General features: G+C 45.9%; 1 protein-coding gene across 1 annotated transcript in view; it reads right to left on the bottom strand.

The window, feature by feature from the left end:
• Positions 1-7520, bottom strand: part of ESR2 (estrogen receptor 2) — a 73602-nt gene extending 66082 nt beyond the window's left edge. Inside the window, exon 1 of the mRNA XM_025918677.2 lies at positions 7228-7520. The gene's annotated coding sequence lies outside the window, so the exon portion shown is untranslated. The remainder of the gene's footprint in view (positions 1-7227) is intronic.
• Positions 7521-14513: the final 6993 nt, after the last annotated feature.

Here is a 14513-nt window from a genome sequence, read left to right as displayed (position 1 = left end):
TGCGTTCAGTAGTGTTAAATATGTTCACAGCACTGTGCATCTCCAGAACTCTTTCCATCTTGCACAACTAAACTCCCCACCTGTTAAACAAGAGTTCCCCAACCTACTCCTCCCCCAGCCCCTGGCAACCACCATTCTACTTTCCATCTCTTATGGATTTGACTACTCAGTACTGCATATAAGTGGAATCATACGGTATCTGTCCTCCTGTGTCTGGTTTATTTCACTTAGCACAATGTCCTCAAGGTTCATTCATATTGTCTCGTGTGTCAGAATTTCCTTCCTTTTTAAGGTGGAATAATATTCCATTGTGTTTATGCACCACATTTTGTTAATCAAGAAAGGGTTTAATTTTTTTTTTAATGTTTATTTATATTTGGGGGGTGGAGAGAGAGAGAGAGAGCGCGTGCGCACAAGTCGGGGAGGGGCAGAGGGAGGGAGACAGAATCCAAAGCAGGCTCCAGGCTCTGAGCTGTCAGCACAGAGCCCAATGCAGGGCTTGAACTCGCCAGCCATGAGATCATGATCTGAGCCAAAGTCGATGCTTAACCGACGGAGCCGCCCAGGTGCCCCAATCAAAAAGGGTTTTAAACAGAGATGCTTGAAAACATTTACAGGTCCACGGAAATAACCTAGGTTAGAGCAAGTGGTTGAATCTAGAAGAAACACAGGCATTGGTAATTAGCTCACTGGTAATGTTTAGATGGCAATTCCATGACCATCAGTATTGTGATGAGCCATCTATCCCTCAATCTGTCCTGAAAACACCTCTCCTATTTCAATCCACCTACACGTGTGCTCGTTCTCTGTACTTTATGTTTCTTATATTGTACCTTGGTGACTGTATTTTAGCACATTGTTTTTGCTATGTGATCTCAGCACATCTTGTGCATCCAGATGTTTAATCAAAAAACATTTAAAGTACTTTAACAACATAACTTAAACAGTACACATTATAACAATGGAGAGGAAAATACTGAAGGTAGCATGCTTAACAAATTGTATTTATGTATAGTAAAATGTAACCTGGAGGTAATACATTTTGCATTTCTTGACTATATACATACACACACACACACACACACGCACACACAATGTGGTGCATAAACACAATGGAATATTATTCCACCTTAAAAAGGAAGGAAATTCTGACACACGAGACAATATGAACTGAGTAGTCAAATCCATAAGAGACAGAAAGGAGAATGGTGGTTGCCAGGGGCTGGAGGAGGAGTAGGTTGGGGAACTCCACATATGGGGAACATATGTGTGTGTGTGTGTGTGTGTGTGTGTGTGTGTGTGTGTGTGTGTGTGTGTGTATGACCTACCCAATTTAATAAATAAAAGTATATCCAAAAACTAGTGTGGTCACTGTGGTGAGTATACACATTGCATGCAGGAAATTATGAAGCAGGGCAGCAGTGAATGTTAGAGTAACAATTTGAGCAAGACTTCAAGTTAATACACAATTAATACTAAAATCAGTTGAATGGTTTAAACAAAAAAACATTCTCAACGTTTTGGTCAATCAAGGTTTTACTGGATTTCACGTTGTCTCAACTTTATATTGCCCCAAAGAAAGGTACTCAGCGTCTTAGCATAAGGAATTCAGCAAAGCCAACACAGCCACCTATCAGAAAACCACTGCAATCTTTTACTTTCCTTAGGCCTCTTACAAACACAAAGCTCCTACTGACACAAAGTGACGAACAGCAGCACGGAAATTCATAAACTTGAAATAACACTTGCTGTTATCCAGGTGGAAAGTGAACACACAATTTAAAATGAATATGACAGCTCTCGGGAGCACAGAATCAACCCCATTAACTCATTTTCACCTACAGCTGAAATGTTCATTCTCAGCCCAGAAATGCTGAAATGACCTGTCAGACACACCGCCAAATGGCAAATGCCAGGATTCATCCAGGCGATCAATCAGGTGCCATGGTGACTTTGCTTAGGAAAACGGATTTCACATACTTATACCAATCAATTTCTCCAGAGTTTCCACACATGCCTCGCACAGTAATTCACGTGAGAGCGCTGGTTGCTGGACAGTGATTGAAAGACCATGTTGCCTTTTGGTTGGATATCCTTTGGATGCATCCAGAGTCATGTGACATGGGACCTCAGATCATTAGGAACTTGGTAGCCAACGCAAAGGGTTTCTCCTCTGAAGCAAAGACACAAGGGGTGATGAACCTAAATCATAGCAAGAGGCCTGATGGACAGCAAACAAGTAGCAGACGTCTTCACTGGACGTCTAGAAAAGTGCATGAGCAGACCTGTACCGGTTATGTGAGCAGGTCCTATTGAAACTGGGGAGACAGGGGCACCTGGGTGGCGCAGTTGGTTAAGCGTCCGACTTCAGCCAGGTCACAATCTCACGGTCCGTGAGTTCGAGCCCCGCATCAGGCTCTGGGCTGATGGCTCAGAGCCTGGAGCCTGTTTCCGATTCTGTGTCTCCCTCTCTCTCTGCCCTTCCCCCGTTCATGCTCTGTCTCTCTCTGTCCCAAAAATAAATAAAAACGTTGAAAAAAAATTAAAAAAAGAAACTGGGGAGACAAAATGGGTGAGGGAAAGAATCTCATTGTAGGGTGGGAGTTTCCCAACACTTTCCTCTGAACAAGCACGCTTTGACTCAGCAAGCACAATGCCAGGTACCACAGGGAGAAACAGTCTCTCAACAGCTTAATTGCTGGGCCTGGCAGGCACCGAACTTCACCTGGCCAACCAAAGAACATGTTCCCGGACATCCTGATTCTAAGAATTAAACATTCCTTTGCGTGTCAATTTTCTTTCATTAGTCGCCACAGCAAAGAGTTGGCCCATAGCCCTCATGATGAACAGCCCCGGTCTTCTGTGCAGAGGCTTCTCAGCCCCACTCCTCCAGCTCACACGCCGGTGGTGAGCCCTTCCGGGTCACATCCGTGTTCAGCAGGAGAGCGTTTTGCACACATGTGATGGTACACAGCGTTCTAACACACTGGCTCAGGAACACATTATAGAACTTAAACAGAAAAAAAGTTTTTAAAATTCCAAATATGGGGGCGCCTGGGTGGCTCAGTCGGTTGAGCGTCCGGCTTCGGCTCAGGTCACGATCTCACAGTCTGTGAGTTCAAGCCCCGCGTCAGGCTCTGTGCTGATAGCTCAGAGCCTGGAGCCTGCTTCAGATTCTGTGTCCCCCTCTCTCTCTGCCCCTCCCCCACTCATGCTCTGTCTCTCTCTGTCTCAGAAATAAACATTAAAAAAAAAAATTCCAAATATGAACAGTGATTCCTTGGGAGATATTTAAAAAAGAAAAAAAAAGCCCTAGAAAATGGTAGAAAGGCACTCCACTAAGAGAATGATCTTATCAAAGCACCTATCAAATCTAGCTCAACAATAAGAAGGCAGGTGCCACCGGGCCTGTTATTACGTATATTCCGGCCCGGTGGACAGAGAAGCACACAGGGTCCAAGTCCTGACTCTGCTGAAAGCCAGGTGATGACACTCAAATCACGTCAACTCCCTGAGCCTCTGCGGCTTCTTCAGCAGAAACGGGCACCTGCTGTGGGCTGCGTTTTTTCACAGCACTTGGATGAAGTGAAATGATGTGTGTGTGACAGCGTCCTGTGAGGGATTATCACAGTCCAGGAAGCTGACGTCAGTCTATTACATGCCCCTGGACATGCCAATAGTGGGTGGCAGAACTTCTAGGCGAGGTAAAAGGCTCTTCTGACCGCCCTGAAGACTTCTGCCTCCTCGTTGTACTTTGGTAACTTCTGCTTAACAATCCATCACACCAGTCCAAACAGCTGGGCCACTGGTAGGCTGCTAGCACCGTGTGGAGCACCCAATGCCACATTCTCCTCATGCTGTGTTCTCGAGCCTGTCCGCCACACTTCCCCAAGCATTCAGTTCAAGTACCCCTCGTGTGTGTGCCCCATGCAACATACGTCACAAATGCATGCATTATGTGTCATAGATGCACATTCACAAAGCAGACACCAGAAGGAATTTGGGGGAAAAGGTACAAAATATTTAACTGTCAAGCATCCTTCATGTGTGTCTGTGGCTGTCTACCAGTCTTTGGCCTTAAATTTTCCACAGCAAAACACAGCTCTCAATCAACTTAGTATTCACTGGAAAGGAAAAAACACTCCAAAATCACCATGGAACTGATCATTAATAACCGATTCACATGCAACTGTTTTGTTTTGTTTTTTTTTTTAAGTAGGTTCCATGCCTAGCACGGAGCCTAACGATGCAGGGCTTGAACTCACAACCCTGAGATCAAGACCTGAGCCGAGATCAAGAGTCGGATGTTCGACCAACTGAACTACCAAGCGCCCACACACGCAACTCTTAGGAATGTGTACACAGATCTTCTGAAATGAGAAAAACCTAACTCCCCTAGTAGCCCACTGGTCCTTACTGAGCTGGCTGGCAAACAGAAGTTTGAGGGCTTGAATGGGGAAGAGGACTGAGCCTCAGCCGCAAAGTCATCACACGCTAAGGCGGGGCAGGGAGGGGGAGCCCATCAGTCTTCATGGTCTTCGGCAAGTCTCTGCCCCTTCCAATTCCAACTGTCAGGGAAGACGTACCACTCTTAGGAAATGGCTCCTGACTGTTCACTGAATAGCATATTAAGCCGTAAAGAATACTAGCTTTACAAAATAATAGCTTTACATATTAAGCCGTAAAGAATACTAGCTTACAAAAGATTTTGCATCTACGTCCTGCAAGAGAATCTAAATTTCAAAGCAGGGGCACAGAAATGAAAAAACTCTGACATCTACACATAAATTGGGCACCGACCTCATAGCCTATTAAGGAGAGTATCTGGGGGAGCCTGGGTGGCTCACTCAGGTGAACGTCTGACTTTGGCTCAGGTCATGACCTCACAGTTCGGTTCGTGGCGTCTGGCCCTGGGTCAGGCTCTGCACTGGTGGTGTGGAGCCTGCTTGGAATTCTCTCTCTCTGCCTGACCCCCACTTGTGGTCTCTCTCAAAATAAATAAATAAATAAACTTAAAAAAAAAGAAGAAAGGAATGTATTCTAACTTAAGTCACAATCACTCTGTCTTATTTTTTTTTCTGTCTTATATTTTAAATGTCTCCAAACTGCCATTTTCAACCACTGTTTTGTTCCTCACCATTTAATAATATGTAATTTCAGGTAACTTTCTTGTAACTTGAGATTACAAGTACAATAAAAGTGTTTTTAAGTGCCCAGATTATAAAAATGCAATACATTCTATCAATATTACCTAAATAACCAATGTTTTGTAAATAACCATGTAATTCATCTGGGATAATTAATGATGTACATTACCAAAGCTTATCCCGCAACAGAATCCAAATGTGCTAAGAATGGAATCTACTAGTCTAATGGGAAGTTAACATGTAGCCCTATTTGCAAAATTGCTTCTTGTTGCCTCAATTTATTCCAAAGTATATAGGACTAAAACAAAAGTACACAACCCACAACCTGACTCATCCCAACAAAAAGGGGGAGGGGGGGGCTGAGGTTCTTTTTTGAAAAGCAAAGGAAGATCATTATTTCTAGGTAAGAACATACCAAAGAGCAGAATGGTAAAATCAGAGAACAGCTCAGTGATTTCCAGGCATTGGGGATGGGTGGAGAGGGTGAAGTATGAAGTCACAAAGGGGGCCTTTTGGGGAGTGATGGCACTGTTCTAGGTCCTGACTATAGAAGCGATTATATAAATGTTCAACTGTCAGAATTCCCAGAGTGATACACCTAAAGAGGCTAGATTTTACTGTATGTAAATTACATGGCCAAGAGCCTGCCTTTTTTTTAAAAGGCTATTATGTCTAAATCCATGTGCTAGGCAATGAATTATGAAGTATACAGTTCTCAAGTGTTCCAGATGTAATTACTAAAAAACTTACCCATAAATGATTGAAGTTCAGCCTTCAGTATTTTATAGAATTATGTTTTATAGGTATTCTACAAAATGACTCAAACGTGAACTAAAATGATCACAAGATGTATTTTGCATCATTAGCTGGATGTATAGAAAACTGCAGTGCCTTAAAAATGGGCATAACAATATCTATAAGTGCTAATTATATTTTTAAGCATTGAATTTACTACTAAATTTTACCTTTTCCATATTATAAATTGAGGAATATTAGTCATTAGATTCATTCGAGTCCCTCGGAACCACTATGAAATGTGTTTTTAATTGATTTCAGAGATAAGTCGTAAGTGTTACAGGACACTGGCTACTTTTGAAATGAAAATGTTTCAGTAATTCAACAGAAAAAAAAAATGCTTGGATGTCATATGGATCCTGAGATTATGCCTTAACACCTATTGTTGAACAGGCCCTTACATTTTCCCTCTTCCTGGATATATACAGAAATATAGATTTTTCTGCAGAAAAAAAATAAAAGTCAAAAAATAAGTGTCATAGTCACAGCACACAGACTTGTGACAATACAGCACAAACCTTTGATTTCACATGTTCACTTAAGTAACGAACATCTTCCCCCACACACGAAGGACAACAGCCACTGTGAGTTCAGAAACTTAAAAGTAAAAATTCCCAATGGAATGTCCATGTGAAGGCTAAAAATCTAACAACCAAGGCAAAACCCTTTCCTCCAAAGTGCCGTGTACCACACCAAAGCACAAAGTTGCTTTTTAAAAAGCTAGTAAAATTGAGTCAACCTGGTTTTCCTAAATAGAAATCCACTCAAACCCGAAGTTTTGTTTTTCCCACAAATACCATTCCCTCCACTAAAGTTCATGCTTCCAGTATGAATGAGACACAAACCGTAATACAAAGGGGTGAGAGCGGCAGCTGTGTTCGTCTTCTGCAAACACAACAGACCAGATCTTAATCCTGCTCAGTTTGCCCGGGACAGAAGTAAATCTGTTTTTGTTATCACTGAGGAATGCCAGTTAATACATTTAAAACACTGGTCACCTGCTTGATCCACCGTCCACTCTCCCAGAGTTTTTCCTTTTAATAGGCACGCATGAAGCCGGAGTTTACAAGCACAAACTAATGAAGTAAATGAACTTGTCCGCGTCTTGAATGAAAATACTTATCAGAGCATGAAATTTGTTTCCTATAATTTTCAAGACAAGTGGTTTGGGGGTGGGGGCGGGGCGGGGGGAGTTGGTCTTTTATTCTCAATATTACTGGTTTCCCATCCCGGGATTTCAAACAGAAAAGCAGACAAATCACACTATGAGCCAAGGGACACTTACCTTACAGGGAAACACCGGCCTAGCGGTCCCTAAAATGCGGACACGTGTTTTTCCCAGAGTAGCGGCTCCCGCACCTGGCTCGCACCTGGCGCTCGGCCACCAGCTGCGGAGAGAGAGCCCACCTCGCGCAGCCCAGCCCTCGATCGCCGCAGACGGGGCGCCTGTCGCAGCCCAGGGTGGTCCCTCTCCACCCCGCAAGTTTGCAGCGGCGGTTCTCGCAGCCTCGGCGCGTCCAGCTGCCTAGCAGCAGGGACGCGAAGTGGGTTTCAACAGGTCCAGTAGCCAGAGACACTGCAAAGATCACAGACGACTTAACGAGGCGCCTCTCCTTCCTTTTAAAGACCCGGGGGGAGGAGGTGGGGAAGAAAGACCAAGAGCCCACGTGACCACCCAGCCGGCTGCCAGGAAATCTCGGGAGGACGCGGACTCCCCTGCCCGGCCATCCACACTCACCTGGACGTAGGGAGAAGCCCCAGGGAAAGGCCTGCCACCCTCGAGCGCTTCACAGTCACCCTCAGGGGGAGCAAAGCACCCCTGGAGCCCTTCCCCCCCGTCTTGGATTTAGGGAGTCTGGGGGGTGGGGCCTGAGAACGTGCACTTCTAACTAGGTTCAGGGTGCGGCTGCAACTGATGCTGCCCGGCTGGGGACCACACTTTGCGGCTCACGTCCCTAGACCCTCACCCACGCGCCGCTGGAGAGGCCACGCCACGCGGGCGCGGGCTGGGGGCGGGGGGAAGGGTGGGAGTGGGTTCTCAGCGGCTCGCTGGGAAGACCTTTCGCTTTGGAGCAAAGATCCCAGGAGGCTTCCTCAAACTCACCTACTGCGAAGAAGCACCTGGGGGGAAATCTGTGCCTCCGCGGCGGCTGCGCCCCTCCTCCCTCTGCAGCACCTCCGTCGGGTTCTCCGCAGGCGCGCGCCCCCTGGTGGCAGCTCCAGGTCCCCGGTCCGCAGGGTCCCCAAGGTCTCCTCACCTACCCTCCGGTGGCACACAGTGCGAGGACTGGGATCTCAGGATAGTCATTAAGAAGCACCTGGCTTTAGGGCAGCCACTGCTGGCGAAAGTCGAACGGCAAGTTACGGGTGTCCCATAGGCCATGCTGAGACCCCAGGGCCACATTTGTGTCTAATTAATCATCAGACTATCCGGACGCGTGACACGAGGGACATGGTTCTTGATCGGGCTGTGACTCCAGATCCCTGACAGAAAAAGACCGAAAGGGCATCGGGAGGGAGACTTACCACGCCAGGCTCAAGCGCTGAGGGGTTTAGCCAAAAACAGCCTAGACAGACTTTACTGTGCTCTGCATTTATGAGAGTGAGGGCCACAGGTGGCGAAGGCAGACTCCAAACACGGGAAGGCCACCTACTTGATAACAATGGTGATGAAAAATCTTTACTCTGCCACCCCCTTCAGTTTTCGTGAAAGCGAAGACTCCTGGATCCTCTCAAGTTGGAAGGCCAGGTTTCCCGCTCCCCGAGGTAGAGAAGTTCCTTTGAACAGGAGGACGCGGAACTGACCGGATTCATGGTGTAGGACTGTAGGGGACGCGATGCTGATCTCGACCAATCCCAGCTTTCCTCGTCCCCTCTCCTGGGTGTCCCTGCACGTCCCCAGCACCCATAGGCTCCTTCCTCCTTGCCGCCTTCAGGAGAGAATTTTAAGTGATGGTTTCAAAAAAAATCACTCCCATTTGGAAGTACTTACTTGTGAACAAGATACCTTCCTCTGGAAGGGAGATTACTATGAGGGAATTTCAGGGATGAGCCGACAGGCAGACAAAAATAATGTGAGGGTGAAGAAAACTGACGCCTGTCGGGTAACTACACGGTGCCAGAGAGTGCGCTAAGTGCTTGCATAGCATCCCATTTACTCCGCATGGCAGTTCTATCCACTAGTTCCTCCTCAGATGTGGAAACTGAGGCTTGCAGAGCTTACCTCGGCTACCTAAAGCCACACGTGGTAAGAAAGGAACAAGTGGCATTAATGCTTTCGTTGACAGCTATCACTTACTAGGCATTCAGCCATGCCCTGCTTGCCTACATGTTAGCTCATTTTATACGCAACAGGGCTATGAACGGGGCGCCTGGGTGGTTCAGTCGGTTAAGCGTCCAACTTCAGCTCAGGTCATGATCTCATGGTTCATGGGTTCGAGCCCCACGTTGGGCTCCATGCAGACAGCTCAGAGCCTGGAGCCTGCTTCAGATTCTGTGTCTCCCTCTCTCTGTCCCTTCCCCAGCTCTCTCTCTCTCAAAAATAAATAAACATTAACAAAAAGTTATATACAACAGGGCTATGAGGGAAATTCTATCATTAAGTATCTCCGTTTGACAGTTGAGAAAATGGCCAGTCCGTGGCCGAGAAAGAGTTGAACCCAGGCAAGAGCCTAAGACTGCTTTCTTGCATGCCATGACTGCAATCAATCAGAAATGAAGATGGCTTGAATGTCGGGGCACAACAGCTCCCACACACAAGCCCTACCTCAAAGCCTCCTGCCACCGGAGAGTTAAGCATCAGCTCACCCCAGAACTAGAGCTCTGTGTTTGCTGCGATGCTTCCTTCAGAAGGCATTCCACTCATGGGAACAGCATGTTCTCTTTTTAAAGACCCTCAAACACCCACAGAAGCGTTTTGTTACGCAAGGAATCCTCACTGCAGGAAATATTAAGCAAAAAGAATGAATGGGAGTGAGTACATTCCCTTCTGATTCATCCTGTGGATTGAGAAAGATAATGGTACCTTAGGGATGGAAACTTTGCCTAGTTTAACGCAACGAGAGGGAAGATAATTATTCTGACTATTCCTAACACACGACCAAAACTAAGAAGGGATTCAGTTAATACCAATGGTTAGACTGAAAAGCACCCTGAAATCTAGTATTAAGGACCATGCCTCCATTCAGAAGACCCCCACATCAGGTGCCTGGGTGGCTCAGTCAGTTGACCGTCGACTATTGATTTCAGCTCCTGTCACAATCCCAGGGTCATGAGATTGAGCCCCGCTCTCCCTCTCTCTCTCTCTCTCCCCCTCTGCCTCTTTCCCCTGCTCATGCTCTCTCTCTCTCTCTCTAAAATAAAACTTTTAAAATTAAAAAAAAAAAAAAAAGATGGGGCACCTGGGTGGCTCAGTCAGTTAAGCATCTGACTTCAGCTCAGGTCACGATCTCGCAGTCTGTGAGTTCGAGGCCCGCGTCGGGCTCTGGGCTGATGGCTCAGAGCCTGGAGCCTGCTTCAGATTCTGTGTCTCCCTCTCTCTCTGCCCCTCCCCTGCTCATGCTCTGTCTCTGTCTCAAAAATAAATAATAAAAACATTAAAAAAATTTTTTAATTAAAAAAAAAAAGAAAGGAGATTCCTCATCTGATTTGTACCTCACTCATGACCTCCCCAAGGAACCACCTACATGGTATGACATGTATTTCCTCTTCCCAAAATATTCTATAACAGGGACTAAAGTCATCACCGTTCAGTCATCCTTTGGGGTTACAGCTTTGAATTGTTGAAATTCAATCATGCTATATATATGATGGGTGATATTAATTTACTAGCATTTATGATTACACTAAGGAGATGAGCTTCCAAGATGAGCTAAGTGTCACCTAGGAAAGCAAAGGAGGTTGGCATTCGACCGGGACATTTTGCTACAGGAGGAAAGAAAGCCTCTCCATCGGGGTGCACCTTCCTCATCTTTTTTTTTTTTTTAATATTTATTTATTTATTTATTTTGAGAGAGAGAGGTGCGAGGGCAAGCGGGGGAGGGGCAGAGAGAGAGGGAGAGTGAGAATCCCAAGCAGGTTCCCCACTGCCGGCGCACAGCCCGACGCAGGGCTCAAACTCACGAACCATGAGATCGTGACCTGAGCCGAGATCAAGAGTCCGATACCTAACCAGATGAGCCACCCAGGTGCCCCCTTCCTCTTCTTTTCATCCTGCCCCCTTTCCGTCTAGTGAAGTCGTACCCAGCCCAAAACCGAGAGGCTGAGTAAAGTGGAGGTGGAGACAGCCCAGCGGAACATGCAGGCTGCCTGCCCCCCCAGGGCCCCTCCTGCCTGTGCGCTCTGTCTGCGCCGCCGTGATTGTGCAGTGCGCGTCTTGGCTCTCTAGCCACCCCCACCGCAGCACAGCACCCACAGCATTCAACACACGCCTAGATCAACCCAGCCTTCAACAAGTACCTGCTGACGGCTTCAACGTGGAAAAATCAGAGGAAAAGGCGAGAGATTTCCTGTAGTAGAGAAACTATTAAGATGCAAAACAAACAACGAAAACCTTGTTGAAGGCAAGAAAGCAAAAACAGATGTGGAGGGGAGGGTTCCTGCAAAGCGTTGCGGGCTCCGGGACAGCTTTGGACTGTCGCTCTCTTTCTCTTCTTAGCCTGAGGTCAAGTGGGAGGACTTAGGTCCCCAGATGCTCTTGACTGCTCCGGAGTATGATAGGGTCAGCCTCTTTCTTCATGATGTGTGAGCATATATTGGCGTGTTGTAAGAGGACTTGAGGGATGTACCCCTAAACTTATGGAATTATCAAGAGAGAAGGGAAAGAATGTGGCACCTACAATGACACCCTCACTTGGAGGTGATGAATTGGAAAGGTGGGATTACTAATGCGACGCGCCCGTCAGGTTATTGCAACTGCTTATGAATCAGGGTTTGTCAGATAAAATTGGATATTTGAAAACTGGATTTGGGTAGAGCTCTCTAGGATCACGTCTTTTGTGGAAATCAAAAGGAACCTAACGTGTATGCACCTTTCCCACCCAAGCACTGCAGTAGGCAGGCTTGCCCAAGGTTGGCTCATTTTTATTGAATTTAGTCCTCATAAGTTCCCTTTGGCTGTCCCTGCTTTACAGATGGGGAAACAGAGCCTTAGAGAGACGGTGTATCTTTTGTAAGGTCACCCACGTGCCTATGGCAGAGTGAAAGCTGCACCCCAAGGTTTTCTACCTACGTGTTAATCCCTTGCTTTCTCCTCTGTTACGACTGTGACGTTTTTCTGATTTGCTGTGTCAACTGAAGCCTGTGTGTCCTGTAGAGCCTGGATATTGCTGAGTGAAATCTTGTCAAGTTCTTGCCTAGGCATGACCATCTGTGTGCATATTTATATAACTTTGTTCTTCACTGACATGGCTTTGACCGGAGCCCTTAGTAAGGTGGCCTAGGTCATAAGCAGCAAGGTAGACCTAACCTGATATCTAAGCACCCAGACCACAGGACACGGTTACTCTGACCTGCAGTTGAAATGAACCACCTGGGCAGCTAGCTTACGTAGCCAACTCCTTATAACACACCCTCCATCTGTCTCCGTCTTGGTCTTTGACATTTGCAAATGTACAGATAAAATAAGTTTTTGTCCTATCTACTGCTCCTTGAAGGTACTTAAACTCCACAAAAATTCCTTGCATAATTTGTTTCTGATTTTCTATCCACTTGAAAACAAACAGCATGAAGAAGACACGTTCCTGTCCTGAGCCCCAACTCTGATTGAAGCAATTCTCTCTTGAGCTAGCAAAGCAGCTAGCCCCTGGAGGTCACTGGCAGGAATGTGAACACCCAGTCGAGAAAGAAAATGTTAGCGAACTGTTAGAAATGGTGGCAAATTGTAATATGCAATTTCACAAATGACTCAAATGCGATTCTGGAAATGCAGCTTCCTTGCATCTTCTGGCACAGAATAAAATAATATTAATAACAGGTCAGACAGTGTAATAGTCCCAGATATGAGGTCAAAAAAAAATAGCATATGTAGACAGAAATGGCTCAAGAAGCCACAGATTCTAATAAGACGGTCTGCTTCCATAGAGTTTAGAATTCAAAGAAGTTGAAGTTTTTCTACTTCTCATAAATGTATTTGACATTTTCAAGTTCTTTGTTCATATCATGGAAAGTTACCAGAAATGTCTCAGAGTGTCAAATAACACTCTAGTGATGCGAATTGCATCAGCGGCTTTTATAAAAATACAGACCCCATCCCTTGTGTGCAGAGAGATGCTGCTTCTTGCACAGAAGTCATTGCTTGATCTGATGAGTCTAAGCAGAGAGAGGAATGATCTGTTCCATGATTCCATCTCCCCTTTTGCTGGGAATTACGACCAGCAGACGAACTTCTCCAAGTAGCTTATATAGCTTCTGAGGAGTCGCCGGTGTTGTCCAGTGTCCTAGGATCCCAGCATTCTCCCCTTTTTTTGCTTCTTTTTTATATCTCTTTTTTTTTTCCTGTCTGTCCAGGCAGTTTGTTCACTGATCTTTTCTTCCTGGTTCTGCCCACATCTGGCCAGATACTTCCTCAGCCTGCTCTCATCCACCATATTCTTCCACCCGGCCGCCACAACTTACTAAGAGAACTGCTTTCTTAGGGCGATGGTGGCTTTTACAGTTGACAAAGCGCTTACGTAGCCATGCCGCGCTTCATTTTCACACCGACTGTGTCAAGGTGATCTTATTCCCAGTTTGCACGTAAGGAAACTTAAGTGAGTTCACCAGACTTATGGTTCTAGAAACCCTAGTTATCTGACTCTGCATAGATCCATTCTGGCCTCCCTGAGAGAAATTCATTTCCTGTGTCCCCAACACTTGGGAAGGTCTCGGAGTGTTCGCCATACTGCTACTGTGAGTATCCTTGGCCTTGTGTCCCCTGGCCCCATCCCTTCCCACCTTATCTCCAGCTAAAATACCATTCAAGGGAGAAAAATCATTGACAACTTCTTTATTATGTTTACTTTCAAGTTATTCTGACACTCGACATTACATTTATTCTTCCACAAAACATTCTTCTTTGGGAAGGCTTCTCGCCTTCATGCATTTCTCTCTGTGTGAGAATGCCCTCTTAATGCTGAAAAACAAAAATGCCCTAAGTCCCTGCCTAAGACACAAGAGAACATGAAGGTGTTTGTTCTCAGATGCGGAGGAGGAGATCATTCATTCAGCAACTGCTTGTAAACACTTTATCTGCACTATTTCATTTAATCCTGAAAACAGTCTCACCAGGGAGGCACGATTTATGTTCCCATTTAGCAAACGAGAAGACTAAGGCTCAGAAAATTTAAGTAATTTGCCCGATATCACACAGCTAGTAGGTGGAGGGTTCCGATCAGATCTATTGCACAGAACAAAAACATTCTCTGGGTTCTTTAACTGCTGATCTCCTGAAGGCTTTGTACTCTAGTGGAGGGGAGAAGACCAATGCCTAAGAAATGACCCACAGTGCCTGTCACAAATGATCAGAGACACATAGCGGGCACAGATGGGGAGTTTTTGTGGACATTCAGAGGATCCCCTGCATGTTTGGGTTCC

This window comes from Puma concolor, chromosome B3, assembly GCF_028749965.1.
Source record: "Puma concolor isolate L17-30 chromosome B3, mPumCon1.1.hap2, whole genome shotgun sequence".
Taxonomy (NCBI): Eukaryota; Metazoa; Chordata; class Mammalia; order Carnivora; family Felidae; genus Puma; species Puma concolor.
This window is presented reverse-complemented; position numbering and strand designations above follow the sequence as displayed.